Source organism: Sciurus carolinensis, chromosome 4 (genome assembly GCF_902686445.1).
Source record: "Sciurus carolinensis chromosome 4, mSciCar1.2, whole genome shotgun sequence".
NCBI lineage: Eukaryota > Metazoa > Chordata > Mammalia > Rodentia > Sciuridae > Sciurus > Sciurus carolinensis.
In genome coordinates, this window is record NC_062216.1 from 81,845,693 (window position 1) to 81,854,534 (window position 8,842).

The 8,842-nt window shown below is 35.0% G+C and overlaps 1 pseudogene; it reads left to right on the forward strand.

The window, feature by feature from the left end:
- Positions 1–378: 378 nt before the first annotated feature.
- LOC124982816 (ragulator complex protein LAMTOR5-like) lies at positions 379–700 on the forward strand (annotated as a pseudogene).
- Positions 701–8,842: the final 8,142 nt, after the last annotated feature.

Here is an 8,842-nt window from a genome sequence, read left to right on the forward strand (position 1 = left end):
CCCCCTTTATTGTGTGTTAGCATCCACATATCAGAAGCCACATTTGGGCTGGGGAGATAGCTCAGTTAGTAGAGTGCTCGCCTTGCAAGTGCAAGGCCCTGGATTCAATCCCCAGCACCGCAAAAAAAAAAAAAAAAAAAAAAAAAAAATGTAGAAACCACTTTTGGCCCTTGGTTTTTTTTGGGACTGGTTTATTTCACTTAGTGTGATAGTCTCTGATTCCATTCATTTACCAGTAAATGCCATAATTTCATTCTTTTTATGGCTGAGTAATATTCCATTTTGCATATATACCATATTTTCTTTATTCATCTGTTGAAAGGCACCTAGGTTCGTTCCATAGCTTAGCTATTGTGAATTGAGCTGTTATAAACATTGATGTGGCTTGCACTGGGGTGGGCTTTGGGTAGGATAGAGGTGACTTTGGAGCAACACTTGAAGGATACAATGAAGAATCTGACCATTGCTGGAGTCTTGTGCACAGATTCACAAAGACTTAATCTGGGCTGTTGCAGGACCCTGTCAGATGAATATGCTGGGTGATATCTGTTCTAGCCTAGCTAAACTAACCTCTGACCCCATTGATATTCCTGTGGTGTGCCTAGAATCACATAATGGGAACATAATGATCCCAAAACAGGATGACATCATGGTGGTAGTGCACAAAATGGTGTCTTGGTGTCTCTCATCAGTTCTCTAGCAGCCTGTCACAGGAACTGAATCCTACCTATGTTAGTTATCTTATAAAACTATGTTGCAGTGATTAAGCCATTCATTTAATGTGCATTGGGTACTTTTCTATTTATTTTAGAGCAAGTCGCTTTTTAATCAACCTGTCAGTATGTTAATAAGATCATGTTTTGAAGCAGCATGTCCAGGTCACTTTGTAATAAAATTTTGTTAGGTTAAGTAAATCTGCTTGGAGGAAAACAAAATAAAACAAAACATTGATGTGACTGCATCACTGTAGTATGCTGATTTTAAGCCTTTTGGGTATAAACCAAGGAGTGGGATAGCTGGGTCAAATGGTGGTTCCATTCCAAGTTTTCTGCAGAACTTCATACTGCTTTCCAGAATGGTTGCACCAATTTGCAGACCCACCAGCAATGTATGAGTACCTTTCCCCCACATTTCTTATTTCTTCCTCCACCAGTCTGTGGCAACTGCCATCTACTTTCTTTTTTCATGATTTTGATTACTCTAAATCATGTAAGTAAAATCATGCAGTATTTGTCTTTTTGTGAGTTATTTCTCTTAGCATTCTATATTGTAGCATGTGGCAGGATTTTCTTTTTTCAAGGCTGAATCATATTGTATCATATGTACAAAGCACTTTTTCTTTAACCATTCATCATTCAATGGACATTTGGGTTGCTTCAACCTTTGGTTATTGTGAATAATACTGCAATGAACATAAGGGTGTAGATCTCTTCAAGGACCTGCTTTCAATTTTTTTTTTTTTTTTGATATTGTGTTAGTCAGTTTTCCATCATGGTGACTGAAATACCTGATAAGAACTACTTAGAGGAGGAAATGTTTATTTTGGCTCACAGTTCAGAGGGTTAGTGCTTGGTAGGCCAGCCCTATTGCACTTGGCCTAAGGTGAGGCAGAATATTATAGCAGAGGAAAACTATTCAGCTCATGGTGACCAGGAAGCAAAGAGAGGAGCTGATCAAGGCACCAGGGACAAAATAAAAGTCCCAAAGACACACGCCCAGTGACCCACCTCCTCTGGCCCCTACTGCAGTTACCACCCTATTCTTTTAAATTATTAATCCATCAAATGGATTAATCCACTGATTAGGTTGCCATCTAGTAATCCAATCTCTTAAACTCTAAATAATATTGCATTGACCAACATGAACTTTTCAAAGGCATCTCATAATATCCAAACCAGAACATATATATAAACAGAACAGGATTTTTAGTCTTATTTTTAATTTTAAAAGAAATTTTCATATGATTTCCACAGTGTCTGTACCAATTTTCATTTCTACCAACAGTCACTAAGGGTTCCAATTTCTGCAAATTCTGGTCAACACTTGATATTTTTTGACAGTGGTCAACTTAATGAGTATGAAGTGATTTTTTTTATGGTTTTGATTTGTGTTCCCCAATGATTAGTGATGTTGAACATTTTTTTCATATGCTTTTTGGCTACTTGTCATTTTATTTTAGAAATCAGTGAAATGTATGTAAGTCATGGATGTACCCTGACTTTCTTTGTCCTCTATGTTATTGTTAATTCACTTGACAAAAACTTACAAGAATTACCTATTTCATTCTCTGTATTTGCACTTGAGCTGCTTGCTGTTTGCTATAGAAAAATCATTTATTCAGTTAGACCGTACTGCTCCCAATGAGTGGTTTCCCACCTTTACTGTGTCTTTAATATAGTTCAACAACCCTACCATGTTTTTCTAGTTAACTTCTGTGATAGTCAGATTTCTATTGCTGTGACAAAATACCAGGAAAAAAAAAATCAACTTAAAAGGAGGAAAGATTTATTTTGGCCTGTGGCTTCAGGTTTCAGTCCATGATTGCTTGGCTCTATTGTTTTAGGACTGTAGTGAGGCAGAACATCATTGCAGGGAGCACGTAATGGAGCAACACTTAAACTCACCTCTTGGCAGCTGGTAAGCAAAGAGAGAGAGAAGAGGCTCTAGAGTCCCAATATGCCCTTCAAGGCATGTTGCCAATGACCTAACATCCTTCTACCATGTCTTAAAGGCCCCATGTCTTAAAGGTTCCACCAGTTCCTAATAGTGCTATCAGATGGGAACCAAGTTTTCAACAGATTAGCCCTTGGGAGACACTTAAAAGTCAAACTATACTGTGTCCATACTTCCATAATTCAAACACATCATCATTAATGCTTTTTCAATAATATAATATTTGGAGGGAAGTTATAATCATACTAAACATATGGTTGTAAGAAATATCCTGATTTTAGTAATATTAACTTTTTAAAAAAGTACCTTTGTAGTGGTGAATGCCTATGGTCCCAGCTACTCGAGAGGCTGAGGCAGGAGGATGACTTCGGCCTAGGAGTTCGAGGCCAGCCTGGGCAACATGGCAAGCCCTGTCTCAAATAATAAAAATAAAATAAAAATTAACTTAAATATATTCTAAACCTTCTTCCATCTCTTCAAGCTTCATACTCCATCACCTCTTTCTCCTCTTATGCCAAATTAGTGTCTACTTCATATATGAAATAGAAAATAAGCAATAGGAACACTGTATTTCCTATCTCCTATCTACCAACCTACTAAAATGTCCTCCCCTTTTTTCTTATTTAACTAAGGAAGAGGCAGGGCCAGGACTAGGGCACAAATTTATGAAGGCACTCATTTACTTTGTTGGTCCTGAACTTGCATGACCCTGAGAGTGAGTTCATACCTAAATTTTGGACCTTAGGGATCTTGCTTGCCTCACCCTAGTTCTGGTCCTGGGAAGAGGTGTCCCTTCTCTTAACCAAAACTACTTCTAACTTGTTTCCAATTTTCCCCACCATCTACCTTCTTCAGAACTGTGATTCCACTGTTTTCTCTCGGATTTTCAATTTCTTACTATAAACTGGATCCTTTTCTTCAGTATCCTCCCTTCTTTAAAAAGAAGAAAGAAGCCTCCTTTGGCTATACCTACCTTCAATTATCAGTCTTTAACATTCCCCACCTTTCATTAACCAAACCATTTAGAAGTATTGATACAAAAGTTTGATACACTTGCTGTCCACTTCTTAACTAAATCTGTTATACCCTATCCCCTACCTTTCACTAAAATTGTTTTTTCTTACATGAATACTTCCCAAAGTATATGATTAGGGAACAGGTGGACTTCTCCTGTGTTGGGACTAATGACACGTTAACTAACTCAGGCTGACTCCTTATTCCCTGGTGAGTGAGCAAGGTCAAGGCCTCAAAGGCGGTTTCAAAAGTTAAAGATGATAAATCAGACCACCGTCAGGGATTGATTAACAACAGTTCTGGGAACGTGATCAGCTCATAATTGCCATATAGTCCTATGGGACTCTCGCCTGCGTGAGCCCCACCCCCTCTTGCTGACCTTTAATGTGATTGGTTCCCGCCTAGCCTCCACCCTACATAAAAGCTGTGCGATTTCCTCAATAAATGAGTTCCTGCTGTGACTGGTCTCCCTGATGGTCTGATTGTCCTCCAGCCGGAGGGCTGGGTGCAGGCGGTCAGTTGGTCCTAACTTTCTGGGTCTGGCCTTGTTGGGGAGTGCTCCTTTCCCTTGTCACTGGTGGAGAAGAGCAAGGGGGCTAAAGACCCCAACACTCCTGAGGTCCAACTATTTCCTAAAAAAACTAAAATTTTATTTTCCTCTCTTATTCTCATTCTCTCACAAATAGAAAAATTTTCTAGAGGTTACATGATATGTTCCATCATAAGACTGAATGTGGAAGCAGATGTGAGAACCCAGCTATTATTTGCTAAATAAATAGATTTGTCAAAATGTAAAACGATGGCTTTTCTTTCATTAATTTTTTGTTTTTGAAAAATATAGTTGTTTGTCCTATTTATCATATTCATTTAATACACTATTATATTTGATTTGGTATTTTTTGCTAAGGAATTTATACTTCTGCAATTTGTAACTTCTTTTTTCAATGTCTGGTCTGTTGAATCGGAAAGTACACATTCCTTCTGTTTTCTCAACAGATTTGTATAATATTAGTGTTATTTCCTCTTAAACTATGAAATAGAATTATTTGGTGATATTATCTTGATTTGGAGTTTTCTTAAGGACTTATACAGACTTTCCACTTCTAAAATTTTTTTTTTCTGACTATTAGTGGTGCTGAGCATTTCTTCTCTTGAATTACCTGTATATAGTCTTTTTTTTTTTTTTTGTACCAAGCCACATCCCCAGTCTTTTTTAATATTTTATTAGAGACAGTGTCTCGCTGAGTTGCTCAGGGACTTGCTGAGATGCTGAGACTGGGTTTGAACTTGAGATCCTCAGCCTCTGGAGCCGATGGGATTACAGGCATGTGCCACTGTGCCAGGTTTACTTAGTCTTTTATCAAATCGTCTGTTGGAGTTTTTGTCATTTTCTTACTGATTGCTAACAGGTTCTTGTATTCTACCTACTAATCCCTTGTTAGTTTTAATTATTGATAAATTTCTTATTCATCAGTCCTGCCTCTAGTAACTTTTTCTCTAGAATCTTTTGTTAATAAAGTTTTGATATAAAAAGCTCAACATTTCCCCTAAACAATGAATACGTTTTGAGTTTTAAGGATTCCCCCATCTTCACTGTCATAAATTCTTCAACATATACTTTAATTATCCTGACAGTTTTGTTTTATACATTTAAGTATTTAACTCTTGTGATTTATTTCTTATGGTATGAGGTATTGATTCAAGTATTTTTCTCTTTATAATGAATCATTTTCATGAAAATATTTTCTTTTAAATGATTTCCCCCTATCCACTGAATCCTGATGTGATAGCTACTATAAACCAGATTTTCTTTTATGGTCACATTCTCTATTTCTGGACCCTTTATTTTGAGGTACAGATATATCAGTCTATTACTGTGCCAGTATAACACAGCTTTTATGACTGTAACTTTGTAGTGTATTTTACTAAGAAAGTAGTCTCTTTCCTTTACTATTTTAAAAATTAGCTTAGCTCTTCCAAAATATTATTTTCCTATATTTATTTTATAACTTTCAAATTTCTTAAATTTGAAAACTTTTTCAAATTTCTTAAACTATTTTGATGATATTTTTACAAAAATATTTCATCATGGAAATTGAACAGTTACCAAAGTAGGAAGAATTGGTAATAACTGTATGATGAACTCCCATGGATTTTATTACCAAACTGCAAAATTAACACGTGGACATACTATCTCATATATTTATATTGTCCCTTCCTTTTCTTTACTAAGATTGTCTATTTTTTTTTTTTTTTTTTTTTTTTTTTGTACTAGGTAGGAATTGAACCCAGGGGTACTTTATCACTGAGTTACATACCCAGCATATTTTTTAAATTTTTTAAATTTTGAGGCAGGATCTTGCTAAGTTGCTTGGGACCTTGTGAAATTGCTGAGACTGGCCTTGAACTTGTGATTCTCCTGCCTTTGTCTCCCAAGTCCCTAGGATTACGGGAGTATACCATAGCGCCCAGCTCTACTACACTGTCTTAACTGAAAGAAACAGGCATGATATAATTTCTTGATATGAACAAATATTGTCACTATTTATTTATTTATTTATTTATTATTTTTTGCTACAAGGGATTGAATTCAGAGGTGCTTAACTCACTGAGCCACATAGCTAACTCCTTTTTTATTTTTTTGAGATAGGGTCTCACTGAGTTGTTTAGGGCCTCACTAAATTACTGAGGCTGGCCTTGAACTTGTGATCCTCCTACCTAAGCCTACTGAGCCACTGGGATTATAGGTTTGTGCCACTGCACCTGGCTGTTAAATTTTTTTATGCCACTGAAAAAAATGAATTGAAGAGTTGGTTTGTTTAAAATAGGATCCAAATAGGGCCCACACATTTCCTTTGATTTATCATGTCCATAATTTAAAAAATCTATAATCCCTGTCTTCCTTTTCCCTTGTCATTTGCTTGAAAAAACTGGTTTGTCATGTAGAATTTCATGATAAATTTCATTATATATAAACATGTTCTTTTATTGTCTGTATTTCCTTTAAATATGCTTAATCTAGAAATTTTATTAGATTGAGGTTCAATTTTTTTGGTAAGAATATTTCAGAGATGATGCCATATACTTCTATATTATCACACTGTGAGTCAAACAATGTCTTTCTTACTGTGCTGATAAATATTATTCACATAATTCATTAAGTTTCCCAAAAATTTTTCATATAATGGCAGTTTTCATCCTGTAGTCCATGAACCCTGAAGATCTCTGAAATTCTTCCAGAGAATTCTCATAGCCCAAATTATTTCAAAATAACTTAATGCACAGCATTTGTCTTTTTATTCTCTCACAAATGTTCAGCAGAGTTTCCAATAGGTTACATGAAATTATCATATTTAAACTTTTTCTATTTTAGTTTCTAATATGATTAACATTGAAAAATATAACCTAAATTACAATAAAAACAAACAAACAAAAAACCTTTTTGTGGTTCTCAATGATTTCTATAAGTATAAAAAAATTCCTTAAAACAAAAAGTTGGAGAACTGCTGAGCTAATGAATTTGTAGTCATCAATGACTAATCTTTGATCATTTCATTAGGGGTTATAAAATATTAATATAAAATGTGAATATGATATCACTCCTCTGCTTTAAATAAAAATTTTGTATATTGTATAAGTTAATTATAAAATGTTTGTATTATTCTTAGGTTAGAGTACACAGTATCTTACTGTAGATCAGTGATTCTGGCTGCTTTTGCTTTTTATTTTTTATTTTTTTTATTTTTATTGTATGCTTTTGCTTTTGAGGAATTTTCTATTTCTGGACATAGTGCAAGAGGCTGGTATTCCATGACTTACCCAAAAACTTATTAGAGGGGGACAGAGAAACAGTGATATAGCTGCTTTTTGCAAGAGTAACAAAATTGGGGGCTTGATGAGCTAAGATACTAGTAAGAAGAAAGGAATGAAAAATCGAGGTTGTCATGCAAAAAGTTTTCCTTTAAAGACATTTGCTAAATTCTTAAATGGTGCAATTCTTAAGCTGTGCATGGCAAGAAGCTAACAAAGTAGAATGCTTCCAAAAATGAGTATGAGCTCATACTCATAAGGATTAGAATTTAGGATTTTACAGAAAAGAGCAAAGTTAACATACAAGGCATTTAATTCAAAGCCCTGGAGAAATACATCCTAGGCTCAAAGGAAAAGTAAAGTTAGAGAATCTTACCAAAATAACATGTCTTCCATATCATTCTGTGATAGACTTTTAACTCATTTAATTTTCATGAAACAGTACTCTGAAGCCAAACGCTCTACTGTTAAGTAACTATTTGACTTTGGTCAAGAGTTAAAATAAGGAGTGTAATAGTTTTTGCTTCATAGAAGTTGTTGTGACAATTAAATGAGACAATTCTTTTAAAGTATTTAGCAAAAGGTAAAGACTAAATAAAAGCAAGTAAAATTCAATTAACTTTTCTTTTTATTCTTCCAACTAGTTCATAAATATTGGTATCCCCAAGGTGTATCCTGACTTTTATTTTTAATATGCTCTATACCCTCAGAGGATAAACTTGGTTTCAAAGACCATCTATGCCAAAAACTACAAAATTTGTATCTCCAATAGAGATCTTTTTTCATTTACTGTATTTTTCAAGAAGGAAAGAAATGAAACTAGGGATGAATTGAGTACAACAGGATATCTTTATTGTAGTTAATATTATATCTTAGACATTAATTTCTTTAATTTTGTTGTGCTGAGATTGAAACCAGGACCTTGTACTTATTAGGGAAGCTCTCTATAATGAGCTATACACCGAACCTCAACATGTTAGATTTTTTTAAAAAAAACACTGCTATTAGATGGCATATTGGTCAGGTTTTCATTATTACAAAGAAATGCCTGAGGCAGACTAATCTTTATTATGAAAAGACCTTACTTCAGATACAGTTTGGGGTTCAAGGACATGGCACTGGTATCAGCTCAGTTCTGGTGATGACCACCTTGCTGGCAGAGTTCCAAAGTAGCACATGGCAAGAAATAGGAACATAGATATCTACATCTGTTATATGCTCTCTGTCCCTCTTCACATGAAGCCATCAGAATTCAACGATGGGGACTTGACCTAATGACTTTAAACCTAATCACTTTCCAAAAGCCCTACCTCTAAAGACAACAATCAGATTAAGTTTTTACCCT